The 25,516-nt window shown below is 42.1% G+C and overlaps 1 protein-coding gene and 1 long non-coding RNA gene across 9 annotated transcripts in view; one reads left to right on the top strand and one right to left on the bottom strand.

Moving 5' to 3' along the window:
- Positions 1–22,273, bottom strand: part of LOC115644342 — a 56,114-nt gene extending 33,841 nt beyond the window's left edge. The window contains exon 1 of the long non-coding RNA XR_003998480.1: positions 21,881–22,273. This is a non-coding gene — a long non-coding RNA (uncharacterized LOC115644342). The remainder of the gene's footprint in view (positions 1–21,880) is intronic.
- CRADD (CASP2 and RIPK1 domain containing adaptor with death domain) overlaps positions 1–25,516 on the top strand; it is a 141,700-nt gene that overhangs the window by 61,098 nt on the left and 55,086 nt on the right. The window lies entirely within an intron of this gene.

The following is a 25,516-nucleotide window of genomic DNA, read 5'->3' as shown; positions in this document are numbered from 1 at the left end:
CTGTTACTATTAGCCACATGCAATTGGAACCCTGTTGTTTCTTGGACTGATACTTTGATGCCCCTTGGAAATTACACACTTTTCTCTTTTTGTGTCCTTCACCACTCACGTTTAGGAATAGAATTTCTGTTTCAACTTGAGTGTGCATTCCACGGCACCTGCTAGCTTTGCCACAGCTCCTAGCTGAAAGAATCGCCCCCTCTAAATCTATTAACGTTGTCTGTTCTCTGCTTTATTTGAGTTGCAGTCTAGGGGATTGTGCGGGGAGCAGGAAGACAGGTTCACCTGAATTTCAGTCCCAGCTCTGTCCCACTGATGTATTGCATGGCTTTGGCAAGTCAACCCTGTGTCTGCTTCCTCTTTTGTAAAATGCAGGCAATGATACTTATTCATTATCCCTCCAGGAGCTACTCAGATGTGCTATGAATAAAAAGAGAGAATGGGTCCCCGGGAACTGCAGTTACCTAATTGTACTGGTTATTATGGAGCTTCAGGGGTTAGCACGCTTCTAAATCACTAATTTTTTTTATTGTCTCCATCCCATGCCAGATGAGTTTGAAGTGAGTTTATAATTCTGAGAAACTGGAGTGCTTTTTCATATCGGTACATTTTTTGTGGGGATTGGATATCTCACTAAGGGAGTCAAGCAGTGGGAACCTTAAGCATTTGAAAGCTACGCATAGCAGAAGGTACTACAAGAGGGCAAGTTGCACGAATCTGTTCTGGGAGGAAGAAAGAACGAGAGAATTGCAAAATGAAGATCTATCTAATCTGAGTATTTATATATCCCCCGTCACCTATAGTATATCATGGTATCTCAAACAACTCTTTTTGGTATTTTACTCTGAATTAGGTTTAACTCTTAGTGGAAATTCTGGCATAAGAAAATCAATTAGAAGTCCCGGCAAAGCTGACAGACTTTGTTCAGGGGAAGGACAAGGTTAAACTGGAGATTGCATTACCCTTCCCCAGGAGAGGGCTGTGCCTCTGAAACAAACAGAAGAGTACTGAGGTGATTGGTGTCACAATATTGGCATTCCAATTTCCCCGTGTTCTCTGGATAAATGGAGGATTTCTATTTCCATCACTGCCAGCTCCTAAACCTCCTGAACAGCATCAGTGATCCCCAGAATTGTATCTCAAATAGGCAGGAAAAGATCATCAAGAGATTATTGTGAATTGCTTTGAAGTATGAATGCTGCTATTCATGCCTAAATACAGGTGCTTAAGTATTTGTCACTTACATAATATGCCTATGATTTCTACATCGAACACTAGCTCCTCTCCCCATTTTGCATTTTATTTAGTGAAGAAGTGAAATGAAAGGGTCTGGGGGCCCGATCCAGCTTCACTGAAGTCAGTGGGAGTCTTGCCATTTACTTCAGTGGGTGTTGGATCAGACCTTGAGTATCTGTATTCATGGACAGAAAGTTTAATGTTGTGCTTCCATTTTGAAGTGGATAAAAGCAACAATTTAAATCAAAGAGCAATTAGATTGAAATAACTTTCAAAGAATAGACCCCTAAAGCTGTTCTGCATTTAGTGGTGTATTCTTCTGTTGGATCAAATCCTGGGCCATTTCATGAGAAATAAAAAAGTGCAACCAATGTACAGAAAAAGATGGAAAGACAGAAAGGAAAGGGAATTCTGAAGCACAGGCAAAACCATCCTAGGACTAGTGCCTGAGTGGAAAGTGAGCAGAGTTTGCAACAAAACACTGGCCTCTTTCCTGCAGTGTTAGTGCGAGGTTATAAAGAGCTTATTAGTCATGGAATGTGCTAAGCTAAAATAACAGCCCCAGCTGTAGGGTAAATAACGTGAAGTGGTACAGGCTAGGCACAGGCAATACCATTATCCCTCAGGATACCCATTGAACTTAATGGTAATTAGGTACTTAGGGTATGTCTACACTGCAGCTGAGAACGAGCCACCAAGCCTGGCTGGACAGACTCACACTAGCAGGTCTTGAGCTAATGTGCTACAAATAGCAGTGTGGATGTTTGTGACTCAGGTGGCAGCTCTCAAGCCCACCCAACCCCTTGGTTGTGAGCTCGGGTGGCTAGCTCAAGTCTCTGCCAAAGCCAGATGTGCACACTGCAATTTTAAGCAGGCTAGCTTGAGCCCCACTAGCATGAGTCTGTCTAGCTGGGCTGGAAGGCTCACTCCCACCTGCAGTGTCAACATACCTTTTGAGGTAGGTCTACTTATGACAAGTGCTCTGTAAGTACTAAGCATACTGGGTAACACTTTCAAAAACACTGAAGGGACTTAGGAGTCTTCAATTTTTACCCATAATGCATATTTAGTGAGAGGAGCCTGTCCCAGCATTGTGTCCTTTGATTGACGGAAACTTTGAGTTGGAGCATATAAAGAGTTAAAGTTTTTGCAAGCATTGCTCTGAGACACAGGCCCTCCCTTATTGACATTATGCACTTTGTAATATAAAACAGAGCTATCAAGATAAAATATCAACAGTCTATAAACCTTTCTAGGAAAAGATAATTAAAACCATTAAAGGCCATTTCCCATAACTCTCTCTACAGTATATTATTGACTTCTGTACTAGAGCTGGAGTGATATTATTACTGACTTCAAGTATGAGTTCTGCTTATTTTAAAATGGGGGGGGGAAGATGTGAAAGTAGCGGCAGTATTTATTTTAACAGAGGTCTTGTCACCAAAGCTGAGGATTATATAGCACTGGTTAAAAAGGCATTGATTCTTAGATTCCAAGCCCAGAGGGACCACTGTGATCATGTTGTCTGACCTCCTGTAGAACACCGGTCATAGAATTTCCCCAAAATAACTCCTGGAGCAGATCTTTTAGATAAACATCTAATCTAGATTTAAAAATTGTCAATGATGGACCTCCACCATGATCCTTTGATAAATTGTTCCAGTGATTAATTTCCCTCTGTTTAAAAATGTACACCTTATTTCCAGTCTGAATTTGTCTAGCTTCATCTTCCAGCCATTGGCTCATGTTACACCTTTCTCTGCTAGACTGAAGAGCCCATTATTAAAGATTTGTCCCCACACATAGATATTTATAGACTAATCAAGTCATCCAGAATCTTGTCTTTGAGAAGCTAAATAGATTGAGCTCCTTGAGTCTATCACTGTAAGTAAGATTAAGATTTTGTCATGGTTATTTTTGGCAAAAGTCATGAACATTTTGTGGGCAATTAAAAATTAATGGGAGCCCTGACCAGTGTTCCCTCTAATTTTTCCAACCCATGTGCAGAATGAATTTTGTTATGTGCACCAATATGGAGGTGATGTGTCACACATCACCTCCATATTGGTGCACATAACAAAATTCATGTGGGGGTGGGGCCGAGGGGTTCAGAGTGTAGAAGGGGGCTCAGGGCTGGGGCAAAGGGTCAGGGTGTAGGGTGTGAGGGCTCCAGCTGGGGCTGCGGGCTCTGGGGTGGGGGTGGGGATGAGGGGTTGGGGTGAAGGAGGCTGCTCAGGGGCTACGGTGGGGAGAGTGGACTCCCCCCAGCTCTCTTCCTGCAGCAGCACCTGGGCTGAGAGGGAGAGGCATCTCTCTGCGCTGCAGCAGCTCCGGGACTGGAGGATAGGTGCCCTGGCCCCAGCTGGTCCAAACTGGAGGAGGGCTGCCTGTGCCACACCTGGGTCTGGGCTAGGCAGCCCTAGTCGTGGCTGGGTCCGGGCCACTCCAACTTTGCCTGGGGCTTGCCCGTGCCACGCCGCAGCAGAGTTGGGGCCAGGGGAGGGGCGCCCTGTGCCCCAGTCCTGGCAGGCTGGGGGCCGGGCTAAGTGGGGATTTGGGGAGGGGTGCTCCTCCCCCAGCCACAGCAGGTCCCTGGGCGGATTCCTTGAGCACCTGCACAGCCCTAAATGGGAAGGGCTGGGTGTGGGGTTGGGCGATGCATGCCGCAGATGCCAGGGAGTGGAAGAGGTGGGACCAGCCCCTTCTAGCTGCTGGGATGCTGCTCTGTAGCATGGCGGGCTGTTGTCTCCCTGAGAGAGCCTTGCTGGGCAGATGGTTCCTGCTCCCAGCCCAGGCTTGGGTGCCAGAGACAGGGCTGAGTGAGCCAGAGCACCCCTGCCTCCAGCATGTTTCCAGCTTGCTTAGCTGCAGTCTCCAGCAGCCGAGTCTGGACAGGGAGCAGAAGCTGCCTCCCCAGCCAGGCTCTCTCAGGCAGTTGCTAGGCTGCAGAGCAGCAACCGGAAGGGTCCAGCATTAGAAGTGACTCCCTTCCAATCCCTGCTCGGGCTTCCTTCTGCCAGGAATGTGTTGTGGGGGGAGGGGAGGTCAAGCGCAGAGGGAGGACAAAGCACCCCTCCTGCTGACAATGTCTACATCAGTGGTCCCCAACCTTTCTGTTGCAATAGCATATTCATGTTCTCAGAAGAGTGTGACGGGCATCGGATGACCAGCTGCCAAAATGCCACGAGAAGCGGCGTCATTGAGAAGTGTCGCCCCTGAAATTCTGCCGAGAAGCAGTGACATTTCCGCAGTGATGCTTCTTGGCGTTGCCGCTTCTCAGCGGCATTTCGGCGGCTGGTTGTCTGGAGGAAGTGCTCCCTTGTCAGTAGGTGGGCGCACATAAATGTCCTGGCGGGCGCCATGGTGTCCACGGGCACCGTGTTGGGGACCACTGGTCTATATCATCTGTTTTTTCCTCTAAATACAGAACAGACATTTATTGAACACTTCTGCCTTTTCTACATTATTGCTGATAATTCTACCATTTACCTCTAGTAATGGACCAATACTATTATCAGGTTTCTTTTTGTTCCTAATATACTTTAAAAACTCCATCTTATTGCCCTTAACTCTGCTGGCCATTGATTTCTCCCTGTGTGCCTTTGCTTCCTTTTCCAATTTTCTACAATTCCTAGTTTCTGATTTAGATTCATTACTATCAACTTTTTATTTTTTATTAATTTTTATAGCTGTCTTCACTTCCCCTCTAAACCGGGTCTGTTTTTTAACCAACATGGCCTTCTTTCTTGATTGTGGGATTATAGCTTTTGGGCATCTAGTCAAGTGTTCTTAAACAATTCCTAATTATCATTCACATTTTTCTGATTTAAATTTTTCCTCCCAGTTCATGTGGCTCAATAATTATGAAAATGGCCATTTTAAAGTATTAAGTATTTATATTACTATCTGGACTTTATTCTGTTTGGACATTATAAACATGGTCAAGTTATGATCACTAGTAAACTACCATTAATTTTTAATTCTGTGATCAGTTCTTCTCTGTGTCAAGACTAGGTCTAATATAGAATTCTCCTGTGTTGGTTACAGCACTTCTTGAGTTAGGAAATTGTCCTCTATAATAGTTAGTAATTTTATTCTAGAGTGACAAATGCTTTACACTGTAGATATTTGTTCAATGGTGTAATAATTGTATGACCTAGTATTAACATATTTTTGTGGTGCTAAAACGATGTGAAAGAGAGTACACAAATACTTGTGAATTTTTAGAGCTCTTGTGCAAACTGCATCAGTTCATGTCACTTGTATTTTTTCTGTAGATGTCTGACATTAAAAATAAATAAAGGCTGCACAGTTTGACTCCATTCTGATGTTTATTCACCTTAAATGAAAGATAATTCTTTTAGCTGTTTGCCAAGATGAGTCCACAGAGGATTTTATAATACTATTGTCCCCATATTTTTAAACAAAAATACTTATAATTTTACAAAAAACTGAGTAAAGGTTTTCACTCAGTTGCTGATGTGTATAATCAATTTCTTTCAATATTCCTTCAGTCTGTGGTATGTGATTTTTTAAAGAGATAATATAAATTTGCCCAGTATTATGCTATTGGGAAATGTATCTCTGTTAGAACATTTGTTTTGTGTTTTGATATCTGAGTGGCATTGGGAAATTAAAACTTAACAGACAATTGTTACAAAAAGACAGTAAGAAAGGCAAACTTATCCTGCCCCTCACCACTCCTTTTCACAGTAAAGCAGTCCCATTCTTCCACATAACCCTTCAAAGCTGGAAAAGGATACCTTTTAATCAATGTCTTATATGTGTTCATAAAGCTGCTGAAGTCAATTATTTGTCAAGGCCTGCTTTGTTGACTTTGTAGGCACTGCTCTTACCTATATTATATGGGAAGCTTTGCTGCATATCTTGAATATCTGTTGCTGCTTTTACACAGGCAGTAGCATACTTTTCAAAGTACCCATTAATATTTCCTGTATCTCTAGGATTAATATAGAGCCCTATGATTTTGTGTGATTATCCCACCTTGTGATGCTGTTAGGATTTTATACAATGCTCTTCTGAGTTCAGCGGCATAAGCAGATTTAATGTACAGCAGTGGCTGACTATGGAGACACCCCGAAAGTTCCCAGTAACAAGAAGGGTGCTAAATATTTTGCTAGCAATAATCTTTTGTTTTTCGTCTTTAACAGTTCCTGATGCCATCTGAGAATGCTGGGAGCTTTCATTTCAGCAACTTAAAATATTTAAATGTAACTGTAAAAATTGCTGCAGATGTTGTGACCCAAGAGCCTTAATCCTGTGGCCGTCACCTAGACTTAATTCTCATTATATTAAAGGGAATTTTGCCTGCAACTGCAATGTTAGGTTCAGAGTCCTAAATGTGTTCAGTCTTATGAAGTACAGTATGGTTCTTATTAGATAGTATTAGGCAACAGATATGTGACTGTACTTACTCTGAGCTTTACTGTATATGCTCAGCTAGATAAATTCAGACTGGAAATAACATGTACATTTTTAACAGTAAAAGTAATTAACCATTGGAACAATTTATCAAGGGTCATGGTGGCTTTTTTCATCACTGGCAATTTTTAAATCAAGATTGGATTATTTTTTAAAAGATCTGCTCTAGAAATTGGGATAAGTGCTATGGACTGTGTTATGCAGGCAGTTGGACTAGAAGATCACAATCGTCCTTTCTGGCCTTAGAATCTATATGAGTATCTTTGAAAGTGAAGTTTACAAGGTTAAATTTGATCACTTATTCATAGTTCCTGATTCAAAGGCTGAAGTAGGTTAATTTCCTTGGGGGTGTTAGTTTAATGATTTAAAAGGAAAGCAGATGAGTTCTGAACAATCAGTAGTTTTCTATGTACTTTTAAAAAATATATGCTCAGAGCAAAAAAATCAGACTGAAATGCATTTGAAAATAGAACATTCCTTAAATCAAAAATGAACCTACTATGCATTTTCCAACAAGGATTGTTTTGCAAAGTGAGGAATGGTTAATGATTGTGGCATGGTAATTTTCGTGCAAACGCAGACCTTCGATGTCTCACAGGAGCCTGAGTAACGGTGCAACAAAATGAAGGTGAAAAACAAATTGAATTAGAAAAAGTAAACATTTTACAACTGGAAAAAAAATTCTTCAGCAGCAACCCCTCCTGTAATGTAATCCAATCTGTTTTAATGCTGAGATTTTTCCAAGAAGGCAGGAAACAGTAAAGAGTAAGGATTCAAACCTCTGCTGTTTTGTTTACAGATCCCTTGTGTTAATTCAATGTTTCTAGGGAACCAGGACTCTTTTTTTTTTTTTTTTTTTTTTCCCTTCCCCTTTCTCAGAATCTCTTCTCTAGGAAATATTGAGTGGTACAGCATTGGGAAGCAGTCACTGTTTACAACAGATAAGCCAAAGGGCCTGGCTTCAAATACCACACTTTTTTTGAGAAAACAAAACACATCAATGTGTGTTTTTTAACCTTCTCTTATGCAGTTCCAATTTCTTTGCTACATGTTATATAAAAGTTACCTTTGAAAGTGCTTATATAGACAGCTTTTTTTTTTTCCATTTTCAGTGTGTGTTTGCATCTAATAAGTTTGTCTCCCAGTGACATATTACACAAAGTCCAAAAGGTAAACATTAGACAGTTGTGTCTTTTGACGCACTGTCTAGGGCTTGGTCTGTACTTAATGATTTTTCCAGCATAGCTTTAGGAATATGATTTTCTTCAAACTCTGACGGCCTAATGTAGATGCAGTTAGGCCAGCAAAAGAGTGCTTCTGCTGGTATAGCTTTTTTATTTGGGGAAACTGGTACAAGCTATACCGACAGAAGAACACTTTTGCCCATATAAACTGCATTTCCATTAGGAGGCTATGTCTGTACTACAAAAGGGTATCCCAGTATAGCTATACTAGCAAACACATCTAATATAGGTTTCAGTCTTTTAGTATTACTTTTTTTTTTTTTTTTTAAATTTCTGTTGGCTCAAAAAGAAGGCTGTATGGATTGGGAAATTAATACAAATTATGGCTTTTGCGGGGTGGGGCAGTTGTTGGGGAAAGGAAAGACAGAATGAGGATGAGTGCAATCGTTTTCACTAGGGTTGGGCATTTGACGGGTCTAAAAATAATTAGACATTTGATCAAATATTGTCCAAATAATGTCAAAAATGGTCAAATATAGTAAAGCACTAGTTTATTAGAACAGTACAAAAAAAAAAAAAGACTCTGTGGTCTCCAGTAGGCATTCCCCTTGGTAAATAATTATGTGTAATTCTAAAAAAGTTATTTCTGAGCTATTTTAACTCAGAAAAATGGAAACCAGTGAAATTAAGGCCATGTCTACATCTAAAATTTTGCAGCGCTGGTTGTTACAGCTGTATTAGTACAGCTGTATAGGGCCAGCGCTGCAGAGTGGCCACACTTACAGCAACCAGCGCTGCAAGTGGTGTTAGATGTGGCCACACTGCAGCGCTGTTGGGCGGCTTCAAGGGGGGTTCCGGGAACGCGAGAGCAAACCGGGGAAGGAGACCAGCTTCGCCGCGGTTTGCTCTCGCGTTCCCGGAGCCACCCTGCAAACCGCAGGGAAGGAGACCTGCTTGCTCGGGGTTCCGGGAACGAGAGAGCAAACCGGGGAAGGAGACCAGCTTCGCCGCGGCTTGCTCTCGCGTTCCCGGAGCCACCCTGCAAACCGCAGGGAAGGAGACCTGCTTGCTCGGGGTTCCGGGAACGAGAGAGCAAACCGCGGCGAAGCTGGTCTCCTTCCCCGGCTTGCTCTCTCGTTCCCGGAACCCCGAGCAAGCGGTTCTCCTTCCCTGCGGTTTGCAGGGTGGCTCCGGGAACTAGAGAGCAAACCGCGGCGAAGCTGGTCTCCTTTCCCGGTTTGCTCTCTCGTTCCCCGAACCGCCGAGCAAGCGGTTCTCCTTCCCTGCGGTTTGCAGGGTGGCTCCGGGAACGAGAGAGCAAACCGGGAAAGGAGACCAGCTTCGCCGCGGTTTGCTCTCGCGTTCCCGGAGCCACCCTGCAAACCGCAGGGAAGGAGAACCGCTTGCTCGGCGGTTCGGGGAACGAGAGAGCAAACCGGGAAAGGAGACCAGCTTCGCCGCGGTTTGCTCTCGCCTTCCCGGAGCCACCCTGCAAACCGCAGGGAAGGAGACCTGCTTGCTCGGGGTTCCGGGAACGAGAGAGCAAACCGGGAAAGGAGACCAGCTTGATTACCAGAGGCTTCCTCGTTCCACGGAGGTCAAGAAAAGCGCTGGTAAGTGTCTACATTGGATTACCAGCGCTGGATCACCAGCGCTGGATCCTCTACACCCCAGACAAAACGGGAGTACGGCCAGCGCTGCAAACAGGGAGTTGCAGCGCTGGTGATGCCCTGCAGATGTGTACACCTTCAAAGTTGCAGCGCTGTAACTCCCTCACCAGCGCTGCAACTTTCTGATGTAGACAAGCCCTAAGTTTAAAAAAATGCACCCATAATTACTACCATTTTTAGCAACATTAGGTTAGCATTTAAATGTGAACATTATTCAAGATTAGAAAAGAAGAGAGAAATGAAATTAAACAAATAAAATGCACATAGCAACTATAAAAGGAAGTCATTTTAAAATGCATTTATGCTAGATAGGCAGCAGGCCAAATCTTCAAACTGCTTAATGGCTGTGCATCTATTCTCTTTGTGTTGCAGGAGGAGGTTTAACGGCTCTGAACCTTCCTCTCCCTTTCACACTCCCTTCTGAGTTAATTTCTGCATGTTGGTCCACTCAGTTTAGATTGTGAGCTCTTCATGGCAGGGACTGTGTCTTTTAACATGTTTAATGTGCTTTGTAAACCACCATATACATTGATGGCCTGGTGTACAAATAAAGATGTTCATATTTACAATATTCTAGAAGATTCCAGCCAGTCAAGATGCTCAGGTTCCAGTTTATCTTTCTCAACAGGTGACATTATGTAAGAGTGAGCGATCAAGATATAGAAGTAGGCTTGTTAACAATTGGCACTATGTTGTAATCCAAAAGGTAAACTGCCACCTACCTCAGGGCATTCTTGCCAGAATATTTGACACTATTTTACCATGGTCAGCTAACAGGGGTTGAACTGACCTGTTAGCTGACATCATTTGGCTGGTCAACTGACTGTTTTGCTAAACCTAATCTGCAGCATTTCTTTGATTTAACTACCATCTGGCTGCTCTTGGGAAGATTTTGGAAAGACTCTTGTCAATATGATGCAGATCATCCTTCTATAGATCCACATGTAAAGGGTTACCGCTGAGCACAGATCTCCTCAGTACTGTGTGGAGTTGCGGGAGGGGTCAACTACCTTTAAAGCAATGGTTACACACACACACACACACACACACACACACACACACACACACCCAACCCCTGTGAAGTCCCGTCTTTATGTCTGTGGTTCATACAGAATGAAGGAGCAGAGATTGGGTAGGACAGAGGGAAGAGAGCCATTGGGAGAGGGCTAGGGCATGCACTCTTTGACCCAACCCCGTAGAGTTTACGGGAGAGAGAGAATGCAACCAGGGGTTATAGTATATTTAACAAAGAGAGCAGTCTTTGATGATCAGCAGCCTTTTGGGGCTGCCACAGGAACTGCCAATTTATAAATGATCACTGCTCCGCCTGTCTCCACTCCTAGTGATCTCATTACCTATGGGCCATGGCAGCAGGCATTGGGTCTCTGTAGGTCCCAGTACCTGGTCCTGTTTCTGGAAAATCATTTCTTGTTCCCTAGAAGTCAGGCTTTGTTTGGGGATCATCAGATGGAAGCAGAGTGTGTCTTAGGGAATAATGTATTACATGCAAACAGGACTGTTACCAGTTCAATCTGAGTGAGGAGATGCTAAAGGAAACAGAGTGCTGTGTTCACTGTACTTCAGCAAGATCATTAAAAACATAGAAACACATCTCTACCTTATTATTTAGCATCTAGGGATGACTCATTCCATTTGCACTGAAAATATGGTGTGATTTACCAGTTTAGGTCATGCAAGGGACACTTGATAATACTATCTGTCTAGAAGCACCGTCCATACCAGTTATGGAAACAAACTCTGGAAAATGAATTTGCTTTGTGTCTCAAATTTGCAAAATAAGCATATGCTTCCCCCTCCCTCCCCTGCCCTCAGATTTTTCTTTATCTTGCTTCCCATTGTGTGTAGGCTGTTCAGTGCTGGGCCTGTAATAGCCAGACACGCAGGCTGCTAGTCAGTGTTGCCAGAGCTCCCTGGTGTGTTAAACATCCGCAACAGCATATATCGTGTTTAAATTTTTTAAAATGGAAGATAGGATAAAAAAATTTAGGTTTTCTATAACAGCAGGAAGATGTGATTGGATTCTGTGGATTGAATCTATATTTTCATTACGATAGGGTTATTTATGCTTTTGTGCTACCATATGAAGAGTTCCTTCTGCTCCCAAATCATGGAACTGATACTACAGCAAACCCTTCTTGTTGTAGCTCAGGTGACTTAAAGGAGCAATGGTGGTTTATACCAGCTGAGCATCTGTCCCTGTATCTCCATTTTAATGACATCTATCATTGTTTTAAACACATGGGCCTCCATCCTGCAAGGAGGTGCACATAGGCAACCCTGCCTCTCCTTCCCATGCTAGTGCAGTTACTGAGGGTCTGCTCAGGTGCAGGGCGGGATGGGTTGGGTCACAGAGACCCCCTTGGGACTGCCACCTGATGTGCTGAGACTATCTCTGAGCCCATTTTCCCTGCCAGCCTGAGACTTCAGAACCCTGCCTTGTTGAGCCAGACATGTTAGCCTGCTGCAAACACAGACCCAGGTATGAACCAAAGCTGCAGACTTAACTGAAAACAGCTTAAGAAGTGCTCCTGTCTCCAGCACCCAGATACCCAGTTCCTAATGGGGTCCAAACCCCAAATAAATCCATTTTACTCTGTATACAGCTTTTACGGGGTAAAGTCATGAATTGTTCTCCTTCTATAACACTGATAGAGAGGGACACACAGCTGTTTGCTCCCCAGGTATTAGTCACTAACTCTGGGTTCAATAATAAGCAAAAGTTATTTTATTAAATATAAAAAGTAGGATTTAAGTGGTTCCAAGTAATAACAGATAGAACAAAGTAAGTTACCAAGCAAAATAAAACAAAAACATGCAAGTCTAAGCCTAAAGCATTAAGAAACTGATTACAGATAAATCTCACTCTCAAGAGATGTTGCAATAAGCTTCTTTCACAGACCAGACTCCTTTGTAGTCTGGCCCATTCCTTTCCCCTGGTACAGCCCTTGTTCCAGCTCAGGTGGTAGCTAGGGGATTTCTCATGACTGCTGTCTCCTTTGTTCTGTTCCACCCCCTTATATAGCTTTGGCACAAGGTGGGAATCTTTTGTCTCTCTGGGTCCTCACCCCTCCTCCTAAATGGAAAAGCCCCAGGTTTAAGATGGATTCCAGTACCGCATGACATGGTCATATGTCTGGTGAGACCCCAAGCCTTCATTCTACCTGACCAGACTCACAGGAAGGCTTGCAAGTAAACATTGTCATTTACAACCAGTTGTCCTAGTTGATGGGAGCCATCAAGATTCCAAACCACCATTAATGGCCCACACTTTGCATAATTACAATAGAAGCTCAGAGTTATATTTCATATTTCTAGTTTCAGATATACGTATGATACATTTATACAAATAGGATGGACACACTAAGTAGATTATAAGCTTTGTAATGATACCTTACAAAATATCATCTTTTGCATGAAGCATATTCCAGTTACATTATATTAACACTCATTAGCATATTTTCATCGAATCATATGGAGTGCAGTGTCACACAGGGGATCTATCTGTGCCATCTCTTTGTAGGATCCACAGTCAGTAAGAGGGTTGACTGATAATTCCTTATAAAAATAAACACAGAGTTTACCATCTGTAGTTCAGGTGCTAATTCAAGTGTTACATTGGAGGAGACTTTGTTAAATATACACCAAAGAGCTCAAGCTATTTTCTTGTATTAGGGCTAGTCTACACTGGCAATGCTAAAGTGCTGCCGCAGCAGTGCTTTAATGTTGTCATAATATAATTCCCCATTCTGGACCTTAGCGTCCAAAATATGGGTATTAACATGAAATTCCCTAAGTTTAATTACCAGCTTAGATTTGATAGGCTGCCACCAATCAGGACTTATTTAGAGCGCCTGATAAACTCTGGTCTCCCCAAACCCTTCCCTGGGGACCCCCAAGATTCAGATTCCCTGAGTCTCACAACAAAGGGGAATAAACCATTTCCCTTCCCCCCTCCTTTCTTCCTCCCAGCTTTTTCCCGCCCTGGGAACACTAGGAGATCGCCTGATTCAACTCCTTGAATCACCACTCCCCCCTCCCTTCTTCCCCGGAGAGAGATACACAGATAAATGCTGAGAGCAGGTTTCCCTTCCCTCCTTCCCTTTCCTTTCTCCCACCAATTCCCTGGTGAGTGCAGACTCCCTTCTCTGGAGTTTTACAAAAGATAACCAGAAAAATCAATTAGATTCTAAAAAAGAGGAAACTTTAATAAAAGAAGAAAAACATAAAACTTGTCTCTGCACTTAGATGGTAAAAAGTTACAGGGTCTTTCAACTTATAAACAATAGAAAGAAACTTTCTCCAGCAGAAACACAATTTAAACTACTTCCAGCAAGTACACATATGCAAATGAAAAAGAAAACAAATTAAAAGACCATGACCACCTTTTCTACTTACAATTCTGAACAGATAAGAGACTGTAGCAGGGGATTGGCAGAAACCTGGTTACACCTCTAGCCCTGTCCAGGACTCAGAGAGAACAAAGCCAAACCCAAAACCCACAAACAAAGGCTTCCCTCCCAGAGAGATTTGAAAGTAGCTTGTCTTCTGAGTGGTCCTCTGGGCAGGTGTTTGAGTCCCTGTTTGTTAACCCTTTACAGGTAAGAGAGACATTAACCCTTAACTATCTGTTTATGACAAATGTGGCTTGTGTGGTCGCAGCAGGACGCTGGGAGAGAGCTCTCCCCAGGCTCTAAAAAACCCACCTCCACGAGGGGCGTAGCTACCAGCGCTAGGAGCACGGATCCCAATGTTGGTTCTATACAGGCGCTTTACAGCGCTGAAACTTGCTGCACTCAGAGGTGTGTTTTTTCACACCCCTGAGCGAGAAAGTTGCAGTACTGTAAATTGCCAGTATAGACAAGCCCTTAGATATGTTACATTGTTATTAGCTTTCTGTCATATGCAGTTTTATTCTACAAAATATTAGGGAGGTAGTCAGGTAGTTTAGGCCCAGAAGATATGGCTTGGGTATATAATTCTTGTAGTTATTGCATAGCTTATTATTTGTAGAAATATATGTGTGTTGTACATGTGTATGGGCCTGATCCTGCAGATATTTGTTTGTATGAATAGTCCGGCTAGTCAACATGACTACTTGTGTATGTATTCATGTAAGTAAGGGTTTGCAAAACATGGTTGTGTGTTTGTATATACAGGCCTCGATAAATCATAGACAACACTTTACTTGGTAAAAATAGAAAGCAACCTTCATCTTGACTCAGCTAGAAATGCTACTGCAATTTTTAAACACTATGGTGACCTCTGTCTATCCTAGGTTTTTATTAAGTGCCTTTCATTGTGGTATGTAACTGGTTCTCTTTCAACATCTGAAGAAAAAATCAGATCCATTTTTGGGAAAGAAACCAGATGTTTTATTTGAATTTTAAAATTTTATCAGTCTGCTAGTTGGTGGGAGTGGGAGGAGTAGATTTTTCAGGAGTTCAGGTTACTGTGCGTAGAAGTCTGGGCATGGGCAGCAGAATTGGGAGCGGAGAATCAAATGACAAGGGATCAAATCTGGGTAAGGGATAAGCTGAGTGGTGGAAACCAGGCTGAGGAAGAGCTGAAGCTGGTATCAGCACTGGAGAAGGAACAGCATGAGATGTCAAGGTGAGACAAACTGGGGCAGAAGGAAAGACAGACCTGGGCGGCGCACAAGAAAAAGGGAAATCTCAGAACAGCACACCAGGGAAGAGGCCTGATATTTGCCCCCCTGGAAGATATGCAAATGTGAAATTCAGTGTTTTTTGTCAAGCTATAAGTATGTAAGTTCTTGCAAACTTTTATCTCTGTCTTTTCTGTGGTCTGAGGTAGACAGGCCTGCCTGCGCTCTAGCCATGCAGCTTGTTCCCTTCTGGTTCCCTGCAGAGAGGCTTTTGTGTGAATAAGGGAATGAGGTCATGGAAGGGACATTCTCTCTTCTCTCACCTCCATCTGCTGCCTTCTCCTCTGCTGTGCTTCTAGGGAGGTGGAGAGGATGTTTGGGTTTTGAAGACATGGCTTCACCCATTCTCAATTTTATGACATTAAATAACATTGCAAGTTTAAAGCACAGGAGCGTTGCTTGGTGCAGATAAAAGGTAGCATTTAATATTAACTGATTGATAACATTCTTCTGCTGTCATCATTTTTTCTTCCAAATTTAAAACCTCCCAGAACCTTACACCTCCTCCCTTTGCAGGATCTGTGCAAGGGTTACTGTAGTCATCCCCCATCAGTCCCATTTTGGTGTGGGGAAGAAGTGTGTTAGGATAGACCTGTGGCTTCCAGAGGTGACTGAAGTTGATGTGCATGTTTTCCATTCCTGCACCATGCAGCTCTGTCCCTGCCGCAAATAGATTGGGGGTTTCCTGCAACTCCCTTGTGCAGCTAGACCAGCCATCTTTAAATCTGGTCAGGCTGCATTACAGCATCTTTATGCAGTCCTCTGGGGTTGTTGTGCCCCTTAGTGGTGTGTAAACAAGGTTGCCAATTTTGGTTGGAAGTATTCTTGGAGATTTCATTAAATGACTTAATCTTTAATTCCTGGAGACTCCCGGCCAATCCTGGAGGGTTGGCAACCCTATCAATATTTGGCTAAACTCAGCCAACAGAAGGGCTTGTTTTATTCACGAAAGGCCAAAGACTGACCCACCACATGAAGGAATCCAGAACAGTGTTAATGTGAGTGCCTGTATCCTGGCTGTCAGTGGCCTCATGCACAGCATGAGTGGTTAGGCCTACACAGAGTAGGATTAATCTGTACTGTGTGTGTATATCTGCATAACTGCCATTGTCAGGCCTGGGGGCACATGTGCACTGATGTGGGGATTGCAATAGCCTAGCGGTTCTCAAACTGTGGGTTGGGACTGCATGGGGGTCACCAGGGCTAGCTTACTTTTGTTGGGACCCGGGGCTGAAGCCTGAGCCCCACCGCCTGGGGCCAAAGTTAAAACCCGAGGGCTTCAGCCCTGAGCAATGGGGCTCAGGTTACGGGCCACCCGCCAGGGGCTGAAGCCCTTGGGCACATGCCACCTGGGACAGTGGGTCTCGGGCTTTGGCCCCCCCCCCACCTGGGGCAGTTGGACTCAGGTGGGCTTGGGTTTTGGTCCCCCATCCTGGGGTCGTGTAGTAAATTTTGTTGTCAGAAGGGGGTCGCAGTGCAATGAAGTTTCAGAACCCTAGCAATAGCCTGATGCCTAGGCCCCACCGTAGGCCTCACCTTGGTGGCTCTTGTACACAGCAACTTTACTTCTTTGTGGGTTTGTTGGGAGCCAGAATTAGGATGTTAAATTTTGGCTGACTGTGTTCCAGGCAGACAGAGTTTGGCCCAAAATATACTATGCAGGGCATCTTAATTCACAGTTGCTGTTTTAAAATTAAGATGCTCATGGGTATTTAATTTATATATCAAGTAAAACAATTTATGATGTTGCAATTTGGGCTCTGTCACTGTATGCTAATATAGTGATCCTTATTTCGACACAGGCATTTTAAGAACTGCATCAGGGTTCTTGTTTTTTTAGTTTTTTGTTTTTGAATTCCACATTTCAAGGTTATTTCCCCCTATGTTTAATATTCTGTTATTAGATGGTACTGAAACCGAGAACTTCTAGCCCTTTTTAAAAAATATTATTATTATTATTATTATTATTATTATTATTATTTTAAAGAAAGTGGGATTAAAATGTAGAATATATTTTTATAAAAACTGAAGATGATGGGAGTCTGGAGCTAAAATTGAGTGAGAACTGCAGTTTTACTGTCACTTAAGCGCATAACAATATGGCTGAATTTGGCCTCTTGACTTTTTAGCACTAGGCACTGTTCACTATGGGGGCTTGTGACTGTGACTGAAACCATCTGAAACATGATTATGTTTGTAACATGACTTTTGTCTATACTAGATACACTTACACTTACAAACAATGGTACTAGTCCTGCAAACTGAGCCACATGGGTCAATTCAGATGCTCGTGTAGATCAGCTTGGAGAATTAGGGCTTATGTTTCTGACACTGTTACACTGTGTTATAGTCCTGCAGGGGGCTGAGTTTATAGCTGAGCTGGGCAAACACTACAAATGTTTTCCATAACCATTTACGCGTAAAAGTGGCTTTGTTTGAATCACGCTTAAATGTTCTCCCTCCCCCTTTTTGAGGTTTGCTCTCTGTGAACTTTCAAGAACATAAGAACGGCCATACTGGGTCAGACCAAAGGTCCATCTAGCCCAGTATCCTGTCTTCCAGTGGTGACCAATGCCAGGTGCTTCAGAGGGAATGAACAGAACAGGTAATCATCAAGTGAACCATCCCCCAGTTGCACATTCCCAACTTTTGGCAAACAGAGGCTAGGGACACCATCCCTGCCAATCTTGGACAATAGCCATTGATGGACCTATCCTCCATGAATTTATCTAGTTCTTTTTTGAACCCTGTTATAGTCTTCACAACATCCTCTGGCAAAGAGTTCCACAGGTTGACTGTACATTGTGTGAAAAAGTATGTCCTTTTCTTTGTTTTAAACCTGCTGTCTATTAATTTCATTTGGTGACCCCCTAGTTCTGGTGTTATGAGAAGGAGTAAATAACACTTTATTTACTTTCTCCACACTCATCATGATTTTATAGATCTCTATCATATCCCTCCCATAGTCATCTCTTTTCCAAGCTGAAAATTCCCAGTCTTATTAATCTCTCCTCATCTGGAAGCTGTTCCATACCCCTAATAATTTTTGTTGCCCTTTTCTGAACCTTTTCCAATTCCAATATTTTTTTTTTTAGATGGGGTGACCATCTCAGCACACAGTATTCAAGATGTGTGCATACTATGGATTTATACAGAGGCAATACAATATTTTCTGTCCTATCTATCCCTTTCTTAATGATTTCCAACATTCTGTTCAATTTTTTGGCTGCTGCTGCACGTTGATTGGATGTTTTCAGAGAACTATCCACAATGACTCCAAGATCTCTTGAGAGTAACAGCTAATTTAGACCCCATCATTTTGTATGTATAACTGGGATTATGTTTTCCAATGTACATTACTTTATCAACATTAAATTTCATCTGCCATTTAGTTGCCCAGTCACCCAGTTTTGTGAGATCCCTTTGTAGCTCTTCGCAGTCTGCTTGGGACTTAACTGTCTTGAGTAATTTTGTATCATCCACAAATTTTGCCACCTCACTGTTTACCCCTTTTTCCAGATCATTTATGAATATGTAGAATAGCACTGGTCCTAGTACGGACCCTTAGAGGTCACCACTATTTACCTCTCTCCATTCTGAAAATTAACCATTTATTCCTACCCCTTGCTTCCTATCTTTTACCTATCAGATACCAATCCATGAGAGCACCTTCCCTCTTATCCCATGACAGCTTACTTTGCTTAGGAGCCTTTGGCGAGGGAACTTGTTAGAGGTTTTCTGAAAATCTAAGTACACTATATCCACTGGATCACCCTTTTCCACATGCTTGTTGACCTTTTCACATAATTCTAGTAGATTGGTGAGGCATGATTTCCCTTTACAAAAACCATATTGACTCTTCCCCAACAAATCAATTCATCTATATGTCTGACAATTCTGTTCTTTCCTATCATTTCAACGAGTTTGCCGGATACTGAAGTTTAAACTTACCAGCCTTTAATTGCCGGGATCACCTCTGGAGCCTTTTTTAAAAATTGGTGTCGCATTAGCTATCCTCCAGTCATCTGGTAGAGAAGCTGATTTAAATGATAGGTTACATACCAGAGTTAGCAGTTCTCCAATTTTATCTTTGAGTTCCTTCAGAACTCTTGAGTGAATACCATGTGGTCCTGACTTATTACTGTTTAATATATCAATTTGTTCCATATCCTCCTCTAATGACACCTCAATCTGGGACAATTCCTCAGATTTATCATCTAAAAAGAATGGCTCAGGTTTGGGAATGTCCTTCACATCCTCAACCGTGAACACTGATGCAAAGAATTCATTTAGTTTCTCGTTGAGTGCCGGTTTAGCATCTCGATCGTCTAGTGGTCTCACTAGTTGTTTAGCAGGCTTCCTGCTTCTGATCTACTTAAACATTTTTTTGCTATTACTTTTTCAGTCTTTGACTAGCCGTTCTCCTAACTCTCTTTTGGCCTTCCTATTATCTTCAAGACATCATGTTTTATAGCCCATTTTAAGCTAAGTTTGTATGTGGCATGAATTAGTATTTGATACGCCAGGGAAAAAGGATTCCTAAACCCACTGGCAGAGCCTGGGCATTGAAGTGACTAAATGAACCAGACAAGGATCTGATTACATCCCACTGCAAATTGGTCTGCAAATGCAGTTATTAAAACAACAAGGAGTACAGTGGCACCTTAAAGACTAATAGATTTACTTGTGCATAAGCTTTCATGAATAGAAGTGGATTTTTTACCCACGAAAGCTTATGCACAAATAAATCTATTAGTCTTTAAGGTGCCACCGAACTCCTTGTTGTTTTTGTGGATACAGACTAACTCGGCTACCCCCGATACTTGACACCAGATGCAGTTATTATGTGTGAGTGTGAATCAAATCTAATTTAAATGTCCTTTTGTCTTTATCTAGTCAAAAGTTACAGTAGACTATTTTCCCCCAGGAATGATGCCTTAGGCAAGCCCTGTATGGCCCCAAAAGAGAGAGGTCAACGTCTGCCATCTTGGATTACCTCCAGAGCTGAAAGCATTAGTCTCTACACCTTGAGCTGAAGAGCCCAGCTCTGAAGCTAGGGGCTGTAATTCACTTGCCTCCTCTGAGGGTTAGGTACAGAGGGAACAAAGCACGCTGACCTGTAGGTCACACATGCCTACCTATTGCCTCCTTGAAAGCTTCAAAACTCCTGATCAGATTCTTCAAGTGTTCTAACCATCCATTCTGGGGATAGAAACATGGATTTCTATGACATGGATTTCTATGAATCACAATTAAGAAGCTTGAATTTAGAATGATATTGTTCATGATCAAGTCACAGACTTAAAAAAAAGGTGTGAAAAAAAATGCAAATATTCCAGAGATCAGTATCTATTTAATTAAAGTTATTGTGACAGTTGGATTTCTAAGATTAAACTCCTCCAAAGTTGCTCTTTCAAGTCCTTTAAGGTTCCCTGAACAAAAGAGTGGGGAAAGCCCTAGTTGCTTCTCACAGAGTGAACAAATAAATCACCAGCATGTACATTTTCTAAGCATCCTGCTAAAATACATTTTAAAATTGCTGGTACAATGGCACTTCTCTGTTTTATTAGCTTAAGAGCAGTGTTCTTGCCTTTCTCAGTACATTGAAGTTAACTGTTCCCTGCAAAACTTGTGAACAAGTTTTTACACACGTGACCATTGTGTTTGTGTCAGAAAAGAGCTTTGTGTTTGTGTCTTCTAGAGACAGATATCTGAATGTTAGACTCCAGCGAGTGTTAAGAATAGATATGAAATTTTATGTCTGAATTTTCACTAAATCAAGAGTTGGAGACAGTGGGTACACTGAAATGCATAGCTTTGGAGTGGATGAATTTTCACCTATCATAACGTTAGTTGTTTTTCAATCACTTGTTTTGTCATTTTTAATATGTAGGTATTTTCATACTTGTCATTGTTTGATAGTGAATAAGTTTGGCTTGCTGCAATTAATTGTAACGGCAAATGTAAACATGACTATTATGGTCAAATGGCATATACATAACCTTACTGTTTGCATCCTGCAAATGTACATGCTGCTTTTCACAAACAGATTTTCCTTTAAACAATCTGTAGGAAGTGTAAAATGCATCTGTAAAAGACACGACAGAATGACTAGTCCTAAATTGGTATGCTAAGTTTCAGTAAACAAATTTGCATTTAACTATGCAGTGGTTTCTGTCTCAAAAAAAACACATACTGTAATCAAGCTAGTGGTTTAATAGAGAGACTTATATCAAGGAATTGAAACCAGTTGATGATGCTATCTGGATTTAATCAACTTAGCTATTTATTAGAAAAGCCACTTGCTGATTTAACAGTTCACATGGAAAAAAAAATGTAGCACCTTTCTGAAAGAAAATTAAATTCTTACCTGCTTGATTTAATAATACAAATCTACTGTAAATTCTTAAGAATGTTTCTGGAAAGTCAGTTTTTTTCTTTCACAAAAACACATTTTAAAGCTAATTAGCTCTAGTACAAGTCTTCAGAAAAGTCTAGTTACAAGAGGGAAAGAAAATGTTTTTTATTTACCAGATTTTAGTGAAATAAAAGCATCACAATGTTTTTACATCTAAATTAAAATTAAAACCAAAACTTATTTTTTATCATGCATTGCAAATAATTTACAATAATCCTTTTGGGTATTTATATCAAATAATTACCTTTATTATATATGCCTTTTTGTTGATGGATTTTCAGCATTAATCTTGGTAGTAGTAAATCCTATTATATCCCTGGACTGTGTTTTGATTGTGGGAGATGTAATCCTGAGCATCCGAAAAATCATTATATACTCAGCAAAAGACAATTCTAAAACAAAAGTATGGAAACATGTATTTATTGATGACTCCAGCCTGAAAACTGAATATATGCCCAAAAAGTATGTTGAAATTTCTAATACTCCCTGGAGTTATGAAATCAAGTAGGTTGTTATAATTGTGTTACAGCTGCTATTTGTTGTGCTCTTGTGGTTCCTGGTTTCTTCTCAGTTATTCTTAGTGTTTTCCAGGAATCCTGGAACTGAGAAATGCGCTACTTAGAATTTGAAAACTTGGAGTCCATTAATTCAGAGGTTTTTTTTCTAAAGTTTGGAAGACCTGTGAAATAGAGATTTGTAATGCGTTACATAACATGCGACCTTACAAGCGTGTTTGTTTGAACAGAACCACAAACAGTAATTGCCGATATAATCTTATCACTGAAAAAACAAACACTACCCATCCGAAGTATAAAGTGATTCCAGTTGCAAACAAACAAGCGGGGGGGGGGGGGTGAGGGGAACGAAGGAGTGGGTGAATGAATAAATAATAAAAACTAGTTTGCAAAATACATAAAAATAAATGCTGTAATATTTTCTTATGTTCTTTCCTCTATTCCTGAATTGCTTATCTCTTTTTTATTTATTTTAGATTTAATGGAAGGAATAATAAGCTACTTGTTTCCATCTGATTTTGTTTTTCACATAAAACGATGCCATAGCTTGTGACTTCCTGCCCTCCTGCTCCATTTTCTTTTTCTGCTTTTCCTGCTATTTACTCAGCAGATCCTATTATGTCTCCTCTGTCTTCTCCCCCACCCACCCTCCACGCACAGTTTTCCTCATTTTGCTGAGTGCCCACAACTCAATTGAAAGTCAAGATGCAGATGGCTTTGTCTTTGTGCTAGAGAGCAAATCTCTGTTGCCGATCATCTGCAACACCGGATATCGTATGTATTATAGTTTGATTAATTCCACCAAAGAAACCTAGATTTGTGAATCTGTGAAGTTGGGAGACCTGCCGGGAGCTGGGTATGGTTTCAGTGGTACAACTCTCCTGCAAACCCACTCCCCTGGCAAGTGTGATTAGGTAACTAGTGCAGTTTGTTGTTTGTGACCCTGTCACCTGAGTGTTGCACTGGGCAGACCTCTGCGCCCCAAACAAAAGGTTACAGAATTAAAAAAAATTATTTGACTATCATCAGCCAGGAGGGAAATCGTTGGAAAATATCCCTTTTCTCCTCCCTCCCCCCGCTGAAATTTTTTAAAATTCAGGTTTAGTGTTAATGACTATTTAAAAAAACAAAACAACAAAGGGGGAGTGGGAAGCAGGAATAGACTTACTATGCAAGAGAGAAAATAGTGTGCCATACTGACACAGACAGAAATCAACTGCAAAAAGAAATTGCCCAGTTTCTGAGGTAAGGACACCTCTGTCCCTTTTGTGGTCTCCTTGAGGGCACCTGCAGTTTGATCTAGAGCTGGCTCTAGGCACCAACTTAGCAAGCAGGTGCTTGGGGTGACCACTCTGGAGAGGGGCGGCAGGTCCGGTAGTTCGGTGCAAGGTCCCTCACTCCCGGTTGAAACGAGGGACCTACTGCTGAACTGCCGCAGATCACAATCGTGGCTTTTTTGGCTGCTTGGGGCTGCAAAACCCATGGAGCTGGCTCTGGTTTGACCTCAGGCCTCTGTCACCTTTCTCAAGGCTGGCTCTCATGATCTCCTCTCTCCAGACAGGGGGGTTGGACAGCCAACTCCTGCAATTCATTGTGTTATCTTGGCACATCTGAGCTGGCCATGCAGTCATCCATTTTCTACATGGATCCTCTATGAGGGCTGAAACACTTTTACCCTTTCTGTAGGGCCTGGCTCTCTTGTGGTACGTCTACAGTACCCGCTGGATCGTTAGGCAGCGATCGATCTATCAGGGATCAATTTATCGCGTGTAGTGTAGACGTGACAAATCAATCCCCCAATTGCTCTCCCGTCGACTGCTGAACTCCAGCTTGGTGAGAGACGGAAGCGAAGTCGACAGGGGAGCGGCGGCCGTCGATCTCGCGCCGCGAGGACGCAGACTAAGTGATTCTAAGTTGATCTAAGATACATCGATTTCAGCTATGCTATTCTCTTAGCTGAAGTTGTGTATCTTAGATCGATTCTCCACCACCACCACCACTAGTGTAGACCAGGCCAGGGTCACAGTTTGTTGTCAGTTCTTGAATGGAGTGACAGTAACTCCTGTCCCTTCACCTGAGCTTTATACATTTTTGTCTTCCAAGCTATCATACCTTTAGTCCCAGATTTGGACCTTAGCGTCCAAAATATGGGGGTTAGCATGAAAACCTCCAAACTTAGCTACCAGCTTGGACCTGGTACTTGCTGCCACCACCCAAAAAATTAGAGTGTTTTGGGGCACTCTGGTCCCCCTGGAAAACCTTCCCTGGGGACCCCAAGACCCAAATCCCTTGAGTCTCACAACAAAGGGAAATAATCCTTTTTCCCTTCCCCCCTCCAGGTGCTCCTGGAGAGATACACAGATACAAGCTCTGGGAATCCAAACAGAGTGACTCCCCCTCTCCGTTCCCAGTCCTGGAAACAAAAGCACTTTCCTGTTCACCCAGAGGGAATGTAAAATCAGGCTAGCAAATCCAACACACACAGATCTCCCCCTGATTTCTTCCTCCCACCAATTCCCTGGTGAGTGCAGACTCAATTTCCCTGAAGTAAAGAAAAACTCCACCAGGTCTTAAAAGAAAGCTTTATATAAAAAAGAAAGAAAAATACATACAAATGGTCTCTCTGTATTAAGGTGACAAAATACAGGGTTAATTGCTTAAAAGAAATATGAATAAACAGCCTTATTCAAAAAGAATACAAATCAAAGCACTCCAGCACTTATATTCATGCAAATACCAAAGAAAAGAAACCATATAACTTACTATCTGATCTCTTTGTCCTTACACTTAGAAACAGAAGATTAGAAAGCAGAAACTACTTCTCCAAAGCTCAGAGAAAGCAGGCAGACAGAAAACAAAGACCTCAGACACAAAATTCCCTCCACCCAAAGTTGAAAAAATCCGGTTTCCTGATTGGTCCTCTGGTCAGGTGCTTCAGGTGAAAGAGACATTAACCCTTAGCTATCTGTTTATGACATGCCCCCCAAATTGCAGACAGTGGGGAAGCTCACTGGCGGCGATTTCCTTCTAGAACTTTAAAATAAACAGATTACTACAACACATACACCTTTACATATACTACTAAGTATATAACTAACAGACTTTTACATTTTAAGAACACTTTTTAACTACTGAATTCTGGGAAACTCTCATGGGAGAGTGCATCAGCAACTTTGTTAGAAGCTCCTGTGATGTGTTGAATTTCAAAATCAAAATCTTGGAGAGCTAAACTCCAACGAAGAAGTTTCTTGTTGTTCCCCTTGGCAGTATGAAGCCACTTTAGTGCAGCATGGTCAGTTTGTAGTTGGAACCGCCGTCCCCAAACATATGGGCGTAGCTTTTCCAGGGCGTACACAATGGCATAG

The sequence above is a fragment of the Gopherus evgoodei genome, chromosome 1 (assembly GCF_007399415.2).
Source record: "Gopherus evgoodei ecotype Sinaloan lineage chromosome 1, rGopEvg1_v1.p, whole genome shotgun sequence".
NCBI classification, from domain to species: domain Eukaryota; kingdom Metazoa; phylum Chordata; order Testudines; family Testudinidae; genus Gopherus; species Gopherus evgoodei.
Note: the sequence above shows the minus strand (reverse complement) of the source record. Positions and strands in the feature narration are given on the sequence as shown.